At 34.5% G+C, this 18,583-nt stretch overlaps 1 pseudogene; it reads left to right on the top strand.

Annotated features, from left to right (window-relative positions):
• Positions 1–486: 486 nt before the first annotated feature.
• LOC116635765 lies at positions 487–2,146 on the top strand (annotated as a pseudogene).
• The last annotated feature ends 16,437 nt before the right edge of the window (positions 2,147–18,583 follow it).

Here is an 18,583-nt window from a genome sequence, read left to right as displayed (position 1 = left end):
TGGGAAATATTAAAGAAGAGGACAAATACATACAAACCAAAGATCTGATCCTAGACAGTGAGCTAATACAGATAATTGAAGATAACATTTAAAAAGACTCTAGTAAATGTCTTCTAATATATTTGGAAACATTTTGCAGACATAAAGCAGGAACTGGTTGCTACATAAAAGATTCAGATAACAGGAAATAATAGCATTTTTTAAAAGATTTTCCTTATTTATTTGAGAGAGAGAGAAAAAGAGAGTGGGAGGGGGGCAAGGCAGAGGGAGAGGGAGAAGCAGGCTCTCTGCTGAGCAGGGAGCCCAACACAGGGGCTTAATCCCAGGACCCCGAGATCATGACCTGAGCTGAAGGCAGACGCTTAACTCACTGAGCCATCCAGGCACCCCAGCGTCTCTTTTTAATTATTAAAAAAAATAATTTCAATTAAAAATTAAAATTTAATTTAAACAAATGGAGTCAGCACACCATCTTTGGGCTGAGCCATGGTGGACGTTTTGAGGGCAGCTGACCTGCAGCCTGTGATGCCCCTCATGGTCTCCTATGGAAGCCTGAGCCAGTGTGTAGCTCTCTCCCTTTGTCTCCTAACCACGTCCACCAATAAGAATGTTATTTCACCAACTGCCCACCTTAATAGATTCAAGAACAAGGGGGAATACAGTACAGAAGTGAATAGAAGTTAATGTGGAGCTGAGGAAAGCTAAGAAGGATGACCAGATGCTGAAAAGGAGAAATGTAAGCTCATTTCCTGATGACGCTACTTGTCCACTGCAGGAAACCTCAACAACCAGGGCACTGTGAATTGGTCTGTTGATGACATTGTCAAAGGCATAAATAGCAACCACTTGGAAAGCCAGCTCCAGGCTACTCAAGCCGCTAGGAAACTGGTTTCTAGGGAAAACAACCCCCCACAGACAACATAATCGGGCTCCTTTGATTCCAAAATTTGTGTCTTTCTTGAACAGAACTGACTGTCATCCCATTCAGTTTGAATCTGCTTGGGCCCTCACTAACATTGCTTCTGGGACATCAGAACAGACCAAGGTTGTGGTAGATGGAAGTGCTATTCCAGCATTCATTTCTCTGTTGGCATCTCCCCATGTCCACATCAGTAAACAAGTCTATGGGCTCTAAAAAACATTGCAGGTGATGGTTTGGTTTTCTGAGACTTGATTATCAAGTATGGGCAGTTGGCCCACTGTTGGCTTTCCTTGAAGTTCCTGATATGTCATCTTTAGCATGTGGTTACTTACAGAACCTTACTGAACACTTTCAAACCTTTGTTTCAACAAGAATCCTGTTAGATGAGGTTGAGCAGATTCTTCCTACTTTAGTTCATCTCCTGCATCATGATGATCCAGAAGTATTAGCAGATACCTGCTGGGCCATTTCCTACCTTATTGTTGGTCCAAATGAATGGATTGAAATGGTTGTGAAAACAGAAGTTGTGCCCAGCTTGTGAAGCTTCTAGGAGCTACTGAATTGCCCATTGTGACTCCTGCGCTAAGAGCCAAAGGAAATATTGTCACTGGGACAGATGAACAGACTCAGGGTGTAATAGATGCAAGAGCACTTGCTGTCTTTCCCAGCCTGCTAATGACCCCCAAAACTGATATTCAAAAGGAAGCTACATGGATAATGTCAAATATCACAGCTGGTCACCAGGACCAGATACAGCAAGTTGTGAATCATGGATGAGTCCCATTTCTCATTGGGGTTCTAAGGCAGACTTTAAGACACAAAAGGAAGCTGTCTGGGCTGTGACGAACTATACAAGTGGCGGGACAGATGAACAGATTATATACCTCATTCATTGTGGCGTAATAGAACCATTGATGAACCTCTCAACTGCAAAAGTTACCAAAAGTATTCCGGTTATTCTGGATGCCGCTTCCAACATCTTTCAGGCTGCTGAGAAGCTAGGTGAAACTGAGAAACTTAGTATGATTGAAGAATGTGGAGGTCTGGACAAAACTGAAGCTCTACAAAGCCATGAGAATGTGTCTGTGTACAAAGCTTCATTAAACTTAATTGAGAAGTATCTCTATTGAGGAAGAGGAAGATCAAAATGTTGTGCCAGAAACTACCTCTGACAGCTCTCCATTCCAAGTTGAGGATGGCACTCCTGGGAACTTTAACTTTTAGATTGTACAGCTGAAGCATAAAATCGTTTGTTGTATACCAAGTTTGGTATAAGTTTGTCTTACTGTTTCTCGACTAAGAACTCTTTTTAAATGTGTTTTGTTATGGTAGCACTTTTTACAACGAAACTCTGCTTGACCAGTTCCAAATGGTACCTACTGTATGAAGCTTCTCTCAGTGGGTTTCTGAGTTTTATGTGGAATCTCATATCTTGCAGTGCCCTATAAGTAGAGATTAAATTCCACCCTTTTCATTAAAAAGAAATTAACAATTTCTTTAAAAAAAAATAAACAGATGGAGTCAGACTAGAGTAGAGAAGGGGAGTCTTTGGGCCTAAGTGTGCAGCAGGTCTAGAGAACAGTAATTTCAGATTGGCTGCAGAGTATAGAACTCGTGAGTAAAGGTGATTTGGGGAAATAGGATTCAGGCTACCAAAGTACATGAGTAGAATCTTAGGCACGGTAGAAGATATGACTGAATAAGAAGATACAAACACACAAAAAAACATTACAAATATCAAGGGGATAAAAAGGCAAAGAAAAATTACAAGAAAAGCAAAATCCAAATATAAAGATAACAAAAACCATGGTATCTTCTGAAAAATTTATAATGCAGATTAGAGATCCAGTGGAATGTCACACTAGGAATATTCAGGGTCATTTACCTGAGAGTTTTGTAAATATTAATAGATCATAATACATGATCCTGTATTAAATAATACTTATAGAGCAAAATCATATTGGATGTTATATTTTAGAATAAACATAGAATGTTACTATGGTTACAGAGGAGAATATACACCTTAACATGGAAAATGTAAAAATAAAGTTTTGATTGACTGAGAAAAAATAAAAAGTGGGAGAAGTATTGATAGGAGGGCTACCTCATGTCACTCAGTGGTGATTAGAAGGATACACTCTCTGGAGAAGCGACACATTACAAAGGTGTCTAGTAAGGAATGTAAGGGCATTGCTATAACTTTATTAGAAAAGGGAAAATTTTTAATTTTTTGTATTTTACAAAAAATTTACAAAAAATTTGTGATTTTTTAAGTCTAGTAAAATTATGCATCTAAATAATTACATAAAGATCAAGGCTATAAACATACATATTGCTGAAACATAGAAGTAACCACCAGGAAACTAAAATCAGAAAAAGTTAAAGACGTAGTCTCTGGTAGAAGAGACTAAAGAGTAACAGTTAAATTAGGGTTTTACTGCTTTTCATTTTTAAGTTATTCTCTACCATTTTAGAGATGCAAGAATAACTTGTTTTAAAAGAAAAATCATATAGGCAAATGCAAGGTTAACATAATTAATTCTTTTAAAAAATATAAAGGCAAACTAATTCTCATTCTCTGACCTCCAAATATGTTGATTATTTGTTTTATTTGTTTCCTTCAGACAGAGCAGTTAAGCCAACAGATTGACCTATGTTCCTATGCCTCAGTTTTGTTTTTGTTTTTTAAAGATTTTATTTATTTATTTGACAGAGAGAGACACAGCGAGAGAGGGAACACAAGCAGGGGGAGTGGGAGAGGGAGAAGCAGGCTCCCCGCTGAGCAAGGAGCCTGATGTGGGGCTCGATCTCAGGACCCTGGGACCATGACCTGAGCCGAAGGCAGACGCTTAATGACTGAGCCACCCAGGCGCCACCCCCGTGCCTCAGTTTTAGCTTCAAATAAGCCAATGAAATGTTAAGAACTTCAATACTTTTTTTTTAACTTTTTCATTTTGGAATAATTTTAGATTTACAGAAAAGTTGCAAAGATATTATGGAGAGTTCTCATATGCCTTTCACTCAGTCTACTCTAATGTTAACATATAACAATGGCACATTTGTCAAAACTAAGTAATTTAATGTAATTACAAATAATATTAATTAAACTCCAGGCTTTCTTCATGCTTTCTAAAACTTTCACAGATGTTCTCTTTCTTTTCCAAGGTCCAAACCACAACATCACATTGTATTTAAAGACTTTGGATGTAAAAGTCTTAGAGGAGAAGCAAAAGTTAAGATCAGGAAAGCTTCTGATCCCTGGGAGCTGGCGTTATAAGTTCCTAGGGAATTAAAAGATAATTAAGACCCTGTAAGGAGGTGAGGCTACTGAGGTGCGTGCATTGTTTGCTTAGATCATAATCATAGACCCAGTCTAAATCTCCATAAATGTTTTTTCTTTTTTTAAGATTTTATTTATTTGACAGAGAGAGAGACAGTGATAGAGGGAACACAAGCAGAGGGAGTGGGAGAGGGAGAAGCAGGCTTCCCGCTGAGCAGGAAGCCCGATGTGGGGCTCGATCCCAGGACTCTGGGATCAGGACCTGAGCCGAAGGCAGATGCTTAACGACTGAGCCACCCAGGCACCCTCCATGAATGTTTTTTCTAACATATCAACCATCAAAAAATGAGCAATACAGGGAAGTTATACATCAAGTGGGCTCATTAATATCACCTCTGTAGATTACCAGGTGCGTTCCTCAGAAATAACAGCCAGATCTTGAGACTTTCCTACGGTGGTTCTTATTTTGGAACAAGCTGGAAGGATGAATCACTCCTGCCATCTCTATTTTCTTTTTTCCTCATCCAAATAACCGCAACTAAATGATTTCTGCTTTTAAATGTCTGGCATACCAAATACTTGTTTTTGCTGAAACTTAAGAGTGGGATGGTATGAATGAAATAGTCTGTTGTATTTATCAAGTTAGCCTGAAAGCCATTTCATAATACATGTCAAAATATTATGAATTCAGTTCACATTTCAGTTAAAAACAATTTGAAACCCTTTACTAGGCTAAGCTCGCTTAAAAAAATCCTTATTAAAATCATCTATTATTGATTTCATAAACTTGACAGATTGTTTTGTTCTTTTAAATAATACTAAATGATCTTAAACCACACCTTGTACAAGAGTCATTTTCTTTAGGGACATATCTTCTTCCAGTGACTCAGGTGAAAAAATAAAAAGGCTGAATTTCCTTGTTAAAAACAGGGCCTGCGGCACCTGGGTGGTTCAGTGGGTTAAGCGTCTGCCTTCGGTTCAGGTCATAATCTCAGGGTCCTGGAATCGCGCCCCACGTCGGGCTCTCTGTTAGGCAGGGAGCTTGTTTCTCTCTCTCATGCTCCCTCTGTGCTCTCCCTCTCTCTCTCAAATAAATAAAATCTTTAAACAAAAAAACAAAACAAAAACAAAAACAAACAAAGCAGAGTCTGTTGAGGCAGATGGATTGAAGAATAGGAGGCTAGTCAAACAGGGAAGAGAATTTTGAATATAAGCTCTTTTAGAAATGAAATGCAGATTATTAACTACTCAGAATAGACTGTACTAAAGTTATCTTAAGTACATACACCAAGGATCTATCTCTATCTCTGTCTCTGTCTCTGTCACTAGCTGTATCATGTGTAGCCCAGGTAAATAACATGTCTGGCCAAAATGCAATGCATGACTGAAATGCTAGGTATTCACAGGAGAGATATTTTGTCACCTATCTTTATATGGGGCTAAAAGTAAATCAGATAAATAAAACATTCCTGTAGTCACCCAGCCAGTGTGAAACGTGAAATACAATTTTTGCAGTTTTGCATTAGAAAAATCCACTTTTTAAAAAGCTCTTTTCTATAACTTTCACAAGAAGATATATAATATGCAAAATTAAGATGTATCACTATGAGCCATCCCACAGGCATGCAATTTAAAAGTATCTTCTAATACCAAACTATAGAAATGATCCCTGAAAGCAGTGTATATATGCTAGTGGGTCTCACATCAATCCTAGGGATGGCAGTTAAATTTGAATTTCCTCAGTTTGCCCATCAGTAATGGAAGGTACTCTTCTTTCTATATAAGCCTGTAAGAGGAGAACAACAACAACAAAAAAATCTCTAATAAACTAATGAGTACAGCATTTCTAGTCCTTCAGAGGACAAGTAGTCCACTTACTAGACGCACATTAAGCTCATTAATATAATTAATGTCTCCAATCATTTTTTTTTATAAAAAATGGTTTGACTCAAACCTTTAAAGTGTATTAAATAAAATATTTTTGAATGACAGATAATAGCTTTGGACCTTAGTTTTCCATTTATGATTAGTTTCCTGGCTTGCCCAAGTATACTTTAGTGGTTTTTCTAATTTGGCAACAGGCACAAAATATTATTGACAAATGCTTCAGTAGGTTTGGAAATTCATTCATATATTTACTCTGGAAAATGAATTCAAAACTTAAAAACAAATAAATGAATACATAAATAAATAAAGTAATATTGTGGAAAGCAATACACTATTTTCTATGCCAGGGTATATTTTGTCATATTTTTCAAATGATAGGTTTTTGGCTAATAATTTTGTTAAATTGTCAAAAGAGAATAAAACAATGACTTATGTGGGAAAACACAACAATAAAATAAAACAATGTAACTAGAACTACTGAATCTATGTTAATATGCCGCAAATAACAAAATCTTATGTAGACTGGCTATCCATAAGTTGAATCTAGCTTATGTGTATGTATTTTGTGTCTAAAATGACTGCATAGTTTTCTTAAGGGGGCAGGGGAATACTTAGAAAAAGCTATTTTAATATGGAAAATCATGTCAAAGGGGCATATAGTTCAACTTTTTATTTTAAACACCATTAGTTAACTCTACTGACTTACATTTAAATATGTTCATTTTAACTTGTTTAAGCCTCACTTTTTGTATCATCATCATCATCATCAGATATGCTAGGATATAATTCTATTGGCATAAATAAATTTGGTTTATACAAGTTCAGCAAGATTTAAGAATTTAAAACCAAAACATGTATTTTTTATAATTTTTAAAATGAAGATATGGTGAAACTAGCAGCTATATAATAGAAGCACTGTTTTAGACAGGGATTTTTGTCGAGGATAAGCAACTTTCATGCATTATGAGAATACTGTTAATTAAATTAAATAAAAATAATATAGGCAGAAAATGAAGCTGTTGGAGAGCTTTTAATCTGTTTGTTAGACTGAATTATTTGCCATGGTTTTACATTTATCTTAAAGAATTAAACATCGAAACTCAGAAAGATCAAAATTAAAAAAAAAGCTTATTGCAAAGCAAATATAAATTAATTTGTTAGATCCCACTATTGGATATTATTTTATGAATTAACCATGTGTATGTTTTTGATTTGATTGCAAGTGATAAACACCTGGAAGACTGAAACCCTACCAAAGAAGTTGGTAGGTAGAGTTACCCCAGATGCAAGAGTCCAGAAACATGTAATAAAAGGAGACAAAGAAGAAATTTGAAATAAAATTTTTATGATACAGAGAGAGGCTTCTTTCAGATGAATGCCCCTATAGGAAATTATTTCTCATAAAAGCCCACTATTGTCTATGATTCTATCTGATGGTGATTGTAGCCAACTTTTAAAATGGAATATACTTGGAAAGCACTGTGGAAAACATTTATATGGAGGAGAGTAAGATATCTGGAAGATTCTGCATTTGCATAAATCTATACTATAAAAAAATAGGATCATAAAAATATAGTACCTTTGGAAAGCATGTGAAAAAGATAATTTTATACTTATCTGAAATCCAAAAGTGACAAGGAAAACGTGAACTACACACCAAAAGGCAAAACAAACAAAAAAGCAAACAGAATTAGAAAGAGGAGTGAGTCATTCCTTGGCTTAGATGCAGCATGATAAAAGACAGAGAATCTGTTTGAGAATAACTTCTCTTTCTCTAAAAGTTTTCGTGAAGGCATAAGCCAGGTTTTACTGTAGCTTCTGCTTGGGTGTATGCTATCTATTAGCACACTGGATATAGCGTAACTGTAACTCAATTATTCTCCAAGTGTATTTGTGTGTGAGGGTGAAAGTACACAAGTATTTTAATTCATTTCAGATAATTTATTCTCTTAATAAGAAGTCCTTGGGTTCATAGACACAAACTCCATATATTCCATTTAAAAAATGATGCCAAAAAATGACAAAGAGAAAAAAAAAAAAAGGTAGTTTTAGAAGTAAAGATTTGATATATAACAATGAAGTAGGTTGTGTCAGGATATCATTATCTCATCTGTTCTCACCCATAAGAACTCAGCAGCTCAGTTGCTGAGGGGCACCACCGGGGACTTATCAATAAAACGTATCAAGAAACAACTATGGCAGACAGACATGTAGACTATAAATACCGAGAGTTTGTGAGGACTCTCTGAGCGGTTAGTCTGGGCAAAGCTAAACTTTGCTGATCTAAAATAGCCCTCCAAAGACTTTGGGGCAATGAGCTCCTGCCTCTCTAAAGGCGACTGTCTTACAGGCAGTGACGAAAGCCAGACATCGGCCTTAAGATGATCTTGTCCGTCAACACCAGCACCGCGCCCCCTAGCGGTGTGTTTACCCACACAGGACTTTCACTTTTGTGCTGCAGCGGGTCGTCAGCTTTCCGTCGACTAAGCCCGCTCTTCAGAGTACTAATTCCTAAAAAGGTTCCTACAAAGCACACTTCAATTGGACTTTTTTCATCTCCCTTGCCAGGAACAATAGTGTCATTAATTTAACATTGGTTTGGAGTAGGTTCTTTCTTTTTTTTTAAATTATTATTTTTTTTATTATTATGTTCAATTAGCCAGCATATAGTACTAAACTGAGGGTTACAGAAGGGAGGTTATTTCTTTATTGGCTAATTTAAAGTCATCGTCCTGTGTACTATAGGCTTGCGAAATTCGCAAAGTGAACTAATATTAAATACATTGTTGGCAAAGATAGAAAAAAATGATGCCCAAAATGAGCATACTCAGTTTTATTCTCCTTATCTTATTTATTTAAAGGACAAGTGGTACTATAAAGAAAATGAAGACTTGGAGGCACCTTTTAAGCAACTTCAAAGACATCATTTCAGGGAAACATTCAATCTAGTGTGTGAAATTGGACAAAGGTACAAAAAATATGGCAAAGATGTTGATTAATGACTACAAGTTCTCAAAGAAGAGAACTAGTCTTGAGCTAGTATTTTAAGAAGTGCAGAATTTAGGTTTCTGTGTCACTGGGAAATGCTTAACATTTATACATTAATAATTTTAATATACATTAATAATTTTAATATTTGATTTCATATAGGTACAAATGTTGGCTCTAATTTGATTGTTTCCTTCCAAAATATTTAATTTCTCAGATTCACTTTATTATGAATGTCTTTTGTAGCCAGCTTTAATTTTTAAGATTTTATTGTCTACTTAAAAATACATTTGTAGGCTTTTTATTTTTTTAAGATTTTATTTATTTATTATTAGCCCGACGCGGGACTCGATCGTGGCACCCCCGGATCATGACTGGAGCCGAAGGTAGTCGTTTAACCAACTAAGCCACCCAGGCGCCCCAGGCTTTTTTTATTCTTGTCTGCTGGGGATCCTTTTAGAAATTCACTTCTTGAGGACACCATCACCAGAGGCTGAAGAGGAGAGCTATGCTAAATAAGAACCATTTTGATCCTATGTTTTCTCATATGTAAATACATGGATATAGTACATTTAAACTATTTTAAAATACACTTGAATATAATTTTGGTACTACTTAGAAAAAAGAGAAAATCACTGATATAAAATAATGAATTAAAATATATTATCACTACAATATTTTATACTCCTAGGAAGTTAGTTTAGGCTTATTTAGCAATAGATTTAAAAATTTATAGCACTCTTGTACATATATAAAAAAGAAAATATGAATGACATATACTAGGTAAAGGTTTTCAATCATTTTTTATTTTCTGGGTCAGACTTCTCTGAATAATTTGCATCTCAGAATAGTGGATGTCTATGAAAACCCGTAGCTATTAACAGATTTTCAGATAATAACGAGTACTCCTAGTCCTCACTCAAATGATCCCTTAGTGATTTGGAGACTGACGTACTGAGGAGTTATGGTCATCGACTCTAGAATAACGGCTAAGCTCTGACAAGCCAGGCAATGCCAGATTTGACATGACTACCACCTGGCCAACAGTAATACAAAACGCAACTGATTTTTGAGCTAGTGCGTGATTTCAGAGTTGCTAATATGTGAAAAATGGACATAGTCAATGTCTATAATCAATGGATATAATCAATAAAATACAGCATTTTTAAACTCATAGCATAATATTGAATATTAGAGATGATAACATAAGTAAAATTTTTAGTACGGATGAGGCACAAAATGCAGTAAAGCCCCGGGAAAAATGTGATAAGTGGAGTCCAAAAAAAAAAAAAAAAATCACGTAAAATGGTGCTATTATATAATTGTGAGAGTCATAAAATTGCTGGGGAGAGGCTGCATGGCCAACGGCCAAGGATTTCTGTAGGATACACATTAACTCTAGGCCCAGATGTATTTTGGAACTACCTAGTAGGTAACTTTTTTCCCCCTGGAAAGTAGTGACCAGGGGTATCTATCTCTGCCCATGAGAAACTATCTGGTACAAGACTAATTGCAATAAACAAATATAATACTAAACAAAACATATGAAGCACGTATTCTGGACATTGTATATCAAGCAATGCGGGACTTTCACCTCTCGGGGAAGAGAAACTCACAGGATGAGCCCCACCACCAAAAATACGGCTTCTTGATGTAGATACATTTGGTCAGTGGCACCCATTCTGCCAAGCTGAGAAGGCGGAGTAAAGAACCGTGAAACAGCTGAAATTTCTAAGGCACATTAACAAAGAACTGGGCAGAGAAAGAGTTCAAACACAGAGACATGAAAAATGATCTGAGTGGCACAACTCGAGGTTTCAACCAGAGTTAGTCTCCTGGTCAGACGGATGCTGGTAGTGTTGGTAGTGTTGGTAGTGACTGTATTGAAACTAAGGCCCTGCTGGAGAGAATAGTGTTCAAATTAATAGTTCTTTCAAACAAATACTAATTTAAATAACCACGTTTGCGTGAGATGCCTTAGTTCTTAAGAGTAACTCATTTTTAGAACTGCTACCAAATCATGCAGGTAGTGTATTAGGAGAGGTTACACTCAGGCAAACATGATTTTAAACTCTAAGTCTAGACTGATCTTGGAGAGGTGGATTTTCATATTTACAGAGTAAAATTGTGTATATCAAACTTTCAGAATCAATTACAAGGGTGTGCCTAATAAGATGACAAGAAACGAATAATGAAGACATGAGCCCATGTCATTTGTCTCAATAATAATGTCACATTTTAGCATTCTCTTCTACGTGCAAGGACTTAGTGATGGTACCTGTATTTATTATATGTAACTAGTGTAAGTAAACACATTTCAGGACCTTCTGAACTAGTTTTTCATCTGATATCAGTCACTTCCCATTCTACTGCTAACTTCTCTTGATGTCCAAACATGTCAAAATGAGCACACGTATGTGTGCAAGCACATGAACACACCAACCCTGGCCATACACACACACACACACACACACACACACACATATATACACATGTCTGACAAATAAACTTAATGTACGGAAGGGTGATCTTGTCTTTTGTATCTGTAGCAGGTGACTCCAGTGCCCGTTGCCATTAGTAGTCTGTATGTCTAGTAGTCTGAAAACTTTGCACCAAATCACCTCCATATTCCTAACGGCTGCACACAGGGTTTGTCTTTCTTTCACGTCTGATTTATATCAATCCGGGACTGGAATTCAGTATATGACTTTGTGCTTCAGTGTTTCCTGTGAATACTTTTTCTGTCCTGCTTGTTTGGGACTGTCCTTTTTTTCATCTCGGAACAGAGCATCTGCTTAGGTATTCTGCTGTTCTCCATGTTCCGTATGTGTCCTGCAAGCAAAGTTCTACTTTAGCAAGTATCACTTCAATAAAACACTGGGTTCTTTTCAGGACCTAATTTTGACATTTGACAAGAATGAATGGTATGTAATGATAAAAACTCATCGATATTGAGTGTGGAGAAAGTCTGATGTCATACGGACATCTAGAGATTTTATAACCCTTTCTTTCATCGGGTGGATGGCATAATCCTCTGCTTTTTGAAGACTCAGGTAGAGCAACTTGTCTTGATTCTCTTTACTATATTTTTAATGTAGTTGCGTATTTTTTTCCAGATATAAACTAAGGGGAAAAGATAATTCAATGGTAGATTTTATTTGGGAATTGTCAGTAAATATTTCAGTTTATGGTATTCAAGAGACAGACTGGAGCATAGCTTCCATTTACTTCATTCTATGCCCGGGTTTCAAGAATAAACATCGGAATATGGCAGTATCTTGATGTCTATCTCATGGATTTTCAATGATGCCTCCTGTCTATAAATTGGATATTTCCCAGAGGACTAAACACAAAATCTAACACCAATGTCTATATTCTTTCCGGCACTATTATACCTAACACTATGGCAGATATAATATTTTTTAAAGTAGAAATAAAGATGACTTAACAGTAAACATTGTTATATACATTTGCATTTAAGACTTTAATGTCTTTTTCATGAATTTATTTTATCTTTATGTAATAGTCCTCTTAATTGCTAAAAATATTCATTTTTCTAAAGTCCACTTGCTCTGGTATTAATATGGCCACTCTAGTTTTACTTTGATTATTATTTGTACGGTTTAGCTTTTGCCAATTTTTACTTTAAACTTAAGTATTCCTTATATTTAATATAGGTTTCTTGTACAGTGTTCATAGTTTGGACTTATTTAATCCAATGTTCATCTTTAATTGCTGTCTTTATACCACTTATATTTTTACTGAGGAATAATTCACATATAAATTTTTACAGAAGGTGTACATTTCTATTTTTTTTTAGTTTATTTGCAAAGTTGGGCAAGCATCACCATTTTCTAATTCCAGAATATTTTCATCACCCCAAAATGAAACTACATACCTAAGAGCAATCACTCCCATCTCCCTTTCCCCCAGACTGATCTACTTCCTGTCTCTATGGATATGCCTATTTTGGATATTTCATATAAATGGGATCATAAAATCTGTGAGATTTTGTCCCTGCCTTGTCTACTTAGCATAATGTTTTCAAGATCACCAATATTGTAGCATGTATCAGTACTCCATTCCTTCTTATAACTAAAAAAAATCCTATTTTTATGGTTATTCTATTTTCTGTTTATCCATTCATCTGTTGATGGACATTTGGGTTTCTTCCACTTTGTGGCCAATATGCATAATTCTGCTGTGAATATTCATGTACAAGTTTTTGTATGAACATATACTTTCTATTTTCTTGGTTACATACTTAGGAAGGGAAGTACTAGATCAGATGATAATTTCATGCTTAACTTTTTGAGAAACTGCTAAACTGTTTCCCAAAGAGGATGCACTATTTTGTATTCCCACCAGCAATGTGGGGTTGGTTCCACTTTATCCATAGCCTTGTCAAAACTTGTTATTGTCTATATTTTTGGTGGCAGCCATCATGGTACATGTGAAGTGTTACCTGTTATTTTTATTTGCATTTCCCTAGAAACTAATGACGTTGAGTAACTTTTCATGTGCTTATCGGCCACTTGTATGTCCTCTTTGGAGAAATATGTATTCAAGTCCTTTGTCCATTTTTAATTGGATTAATTATCTTTTAACTGATGCTTTGCTGAGCTGCTTTGGGTCCTACAAAGCACTATTTCCTCTCTGTGATTTCAACCCCTCCCCATCCCAGCCTGGCCTTTTGGTACCTTTCTTCCTGGTTCCTCCGGTCAGAAAAATGGATTTCTTTTCTTTTCTTTTTTTTTTTTTAAGACTTTATTTATTTATTTGACAGAGAGTGAGAGAGCACTAACAGGGGGCACAGCAGAGGGAGATGGAGTAGCAGGCTCCCCGCTGAGCAGGGAGCCTGACCCAGGGCTCAATCCCAGGACCCTGGGACCATGACCTGAGCCAAAGGCAGAGGCTTAACCGACTGAGCCATCCAAGCGCCCCCAGAAAAATGGATTTCTATCCATTTCAGCCACCTGCTCCTTCCCAGATCTGAGACTAGTACCACCTTCGGGGCAAATCATCCAGAGAAAAGAAGGAGAAAATGGGAAATACATGCTTTGTAGGTCATTTCTCTAAGCTTTGACTCCCTTCTACTATTAAACTGTTTTATTTTCAGAATTGTTCAATACTTACATTTTGCCTATTGCATAAAATTTTTAGTTATAATTAGTGAGGAATATAGGCTTTAGTAGACTTACCCCTCCATGCCAGAAGAACTCTACAGTCTCTGTAGACTTAAAGTGACAAATTTTTAAACTCTAAATGGAAAGACAGACTTTTGTTAATAACAGTGATATCTCACCCACTACTTTGAAAGGTATTATTTCATTTCAAAGTCCCGCTTCATCATTCCTATAGAGGTCTGTAGAGAATAATAAGTTTATGGGAATTTCATGATAATTTGTTTACATAACCACAAATATTCTGAAATTTAACTTCATGTATTTTTCCCACCCATGTATTATTTTACTATTCATTGTTTACATATTGCAATTATTTTAATTTTACCATTTTTTAATTTCACAGGTTCTTATACATTTATTATGATATTTATTGAATTAAGATGTACAGTAAACCATTGTATATTTAATATAAATTAATTTAGTTATATACCAAAACACATATACAATGGGGATTGTGCATTAATTATAAGATACTGTTTTAGCTAAAATTAATTTTGTTGTAGATATGAGAAAATAATTGCACACTTAAACTTGAATAGTATTCATGTTCTTAAAATCAATATTAGAATTAAAATACTATCATAATGTAAAATACTATCATAAACTATTATATTTAAATAGAATTTTAAACATTGAAAAAATGCTTAATTGAAGTGTTTGAAGGTTGTGTAATATAGATAGAATTATATTCACGTTTTGATTACATCTACTCAATTGATTGAAAAACCCAGAGAAATAAATATAGTCTTGTATGAATAAATTGTTTTATTGACTAAAAGCATCCATCTGTTGGTTTACAGGATTTTTATTGCCATTTCCATTTATATTTCATATGATGTAAGCATTAAAATTCTGTTAAGTAATAAACAACATAAAACTCAAGGCTCTTGTTCAGTTATATTAAGTCACAAAACAAATATATAACATTAGTTTCATATTTAATTATTTCTATAACAATGTTATTGTTCCGTTAAACAAAGAATTTTACCCCTCTCCAAACCTTTTATTTCACATATTTTATTTTTTATTATTATTATTTTTTAAGATTTGTATTTATTTATTTGACAGAGAGAGACACAGCAAGAAAGGGAACACAAGCAGGGAAAGTTGGGAGAGGAGGAAGCAGGCTTCCTGCTGAGCAGGGAGCCAGATGTGGGGCTCCATCCCAGGACCCTGAGATCATGACCTGAGCCAAAGGCAGACGCTTAACAACTGAGCCACCCAGGCGCCCCTATTTCACATATTTTAAATTCAATTAGCTTGGGCATATATCTGATGTGAATGAAAATATTTCATTATTGATTAAAGTCTTCTGTTGCTTGAATGTGTGTCTATATTGTTAAGATTTGCAATTTATTTAAGATTAAAATGGATTTTTCCTATTTTGAAAATTTTGAGAAGAAATAATATTACCATGTTAGAAACAGAACTGTCTATTACTAGGTCTTGACTTTTTACCAATTCTCGAATACATAAAATTCTTATGAATAGCTGTTTACTGACATAGGAGTTCTTATTTACATACCTATGCAGTCCTCAGTGATACAACCAAGTTAAAATCACAGTTTAATAGCATATAGTTTTCATGCCTTTAGAATCCATTATATTTTGTCTTAATTATCTATTGTCTATTCTTGCTGAAGCCAAAGAAACTTCATAATAAATTATATTCAATCTGAAAGCATAAGACATTATATATCTTTCCTTGCAACAAATAGATACTTTCTGCAATAATTAATTAAAAATGATTATATACCATACAACTATCTGTGAGATATGTTTTATCATTTATATTAAAGAAATTCATTATCTAATTGATATTTCAATGTAGCATCTGTAAAACATATATTGTAAGTGCTCATTTGAACTGATATTCCACAAAACATGTTTACATTTTTAAGAATTATGATAGGTAAAGCATCTGTTAGCCGTCCATAGATTACTCTTAATCATGATCTGTGTTCAAAAATGTGTACTTTTTGAAGCAAATAATATGCTGCTGGTTAATGATGTCACCCAAAATAGGAAAAGCAGTAAGCAACTCGACAATCACCAAAAGAGAAGATCAATTTTCTCTTTCTATTGAAATTGCCTTTCCCCAGGTGGTCAATTGCACTTGTCATCTGTTATTTTGGAAAATGTACAAGATTTAATAGATGAGGTATATCAAACTAACTACATTAGCAATGTACCAGCTGTCAATATGGCTTCAACCCAGCATCATCTTTTGGGAAAAACAAATTCCAAAATGCAGACAGTATACTATTAGTCTGATAGAATGATTATAAGTTCCACCATCTGTTGCGCATATTACAATTAATTGTGATTTGTTTTCTCTAAAAATGCACATTTCCTTTGTTATATAAGAAACATGATATTATGGAACATTCATTGTCTGGTAATGACAAAAAAGAACTATAAGTTCAATGGTGCCACATATTTGCACGATAATTATCCCCAAAACTAATTACAGATTTCATTCAAAAGTAGTAATGCCATGTCAATTAACTCAATTTCAGTCTTATATGGATTAAAATTACCTCTTAATTTTATTTTCAAGTATTACTATGACACAAATTATGAAAAATGGAATCAAACAGATAAAAAAATAAAAATTTCTGTCATAATTTTTATAGATACTATTAGTTAATTCTATGACAGGGTGCTCATTCTATCATCACAGAGTGCTAGTTTATTGTTTTAACACCAGTTTGTTTATACAGTTTATGATGTTAAATTAAATATCTAAATTGTTATTTTGTAGTTTTTGAAACAAGTTGGGAAATTTCTATCAAATTGCTATAAGATATGCAAATTAATACTTACTTATAAACTCTTCTGATTTTGATAGCTTCCACGATTTCAAAATAAAAGAGGATCAAAACTAGTTGATGTGTCTTCTGAAGCATAAGGTTAATTTTAACATCAACTTAGTTTGAAGACTAATCTACAAGTGAAGTCTTAAATCATTAAGGTCTGTGCCACATCTTACTCAGCTACCTATTTTTGAGGGACTAATTTCACGTGTCTCTGTTTAACAATTGATTAAACTATATTTCCATTCTATGTTTTTTACCCTAGTGTACCTATACTCTACTTTTTTGGCACAATGACATTTCAATTAGTAGCTATCTATTTTATGCTTAAAATTATTTGTCATAGTTCTAGAAACTTCTGAAATACAGAATATCTAAAACTAAACTACCTGCATTTACATATTTTATAATTATGAAAGTGTTCTTGAACTATAAAATTACTTTGAGTACTTGGTCAGTTGCAAACACAAATTCCTTAAATAAAACTCTAGGATTCAGAGACATAAATGGAAGCATAAATCTAATTAGATAAAGATTTGTGAGGTTTCCAGGAATATTGCTTCCTAGTTGTAATTACTATTGATGGTATTTACATTATAATATAAAGAATGCTCTTGTGTTCATAATTACTAACTTGCTGTTCTATGATACCACATTTGGGAAAGTCAATCATACACCATTGGAAAGATGCCCAGATTTGTGGACAACTTTCATACTATATGTATCACAAGAACAATTATTTTGGGGAAGTTTTCCTAATTTAAGTAACATTATTTGTACATTTGCAGAAATAAGTACCTACTTTTCCCTAAAATGATGAAAGACTACAACAGAAAACAATTACAAAAATTAAGCTTTAAAACATCTTAAAATAAGTATGTCCAAAATTATTTATTCACTGGCCCAATATATCTGGGTTTTAGAATATGTTGAGCATTTAGAGTAACTTTATCAGATGTTAATCTTCAATGTGGACTGAATTCATTTAGATATCCTGGTAGAAAAATAGGATGCATGTGATTTAGACTCTTCCCTCAAAGTGTTTATCATCTACATGGAGATTAAAGAAAGCTACATGTGAAAGCATATTACTAAAGTTACAAGTATTACATTGATAGTATAAATAAATGGTTTGAGAAATAAGAGGACGCAACATAAAGCTCGAAGAAGATATGAGACTGTAGGTTAAAAATCAAAGGACAGTTTATACTAACAGATAACAATAGCGAGAGTAACATTATTGTACTTGTTCCTTAAATCCCAAACCTTGGTGTTATGCGGTGAGTGCCAGACAACCTACACATTCAGTACTATGTATTATAGGAAAAGAACCCTGAGGTTAGGAAACCCTGATCTTATATATGAGGCTGCTAGCAAACCTGACCAAATTGCTATAGAGGAAAATATCTTATTTTCCTGGACATTAAGCAAATCTGCTCCAGAGAGAGATACTCTGTCTTTCATGGATGATCATTATAAAACAGTTTTGAAAAGATAATACAGA

Source organism: Phoca vitulina, unplaced genomic scaffold, assembly GCF_004348235.1.
Source record: "Phoca vitulina isolate PV1807 unplaced genomic scaffold, GSC_HSeal_1.0 scaffold11, whole genome shotgun sequence".
NCBI lineage: Eukaryota > Metazoa > Chordata > Mammalia > Carnivora > Phocidae > Phoca > Phoca vitulina.
Note: the sequence above shows the minus strand (reverse complement) of the source record. Positions and strands in the feature narration are given on the sequence as shown.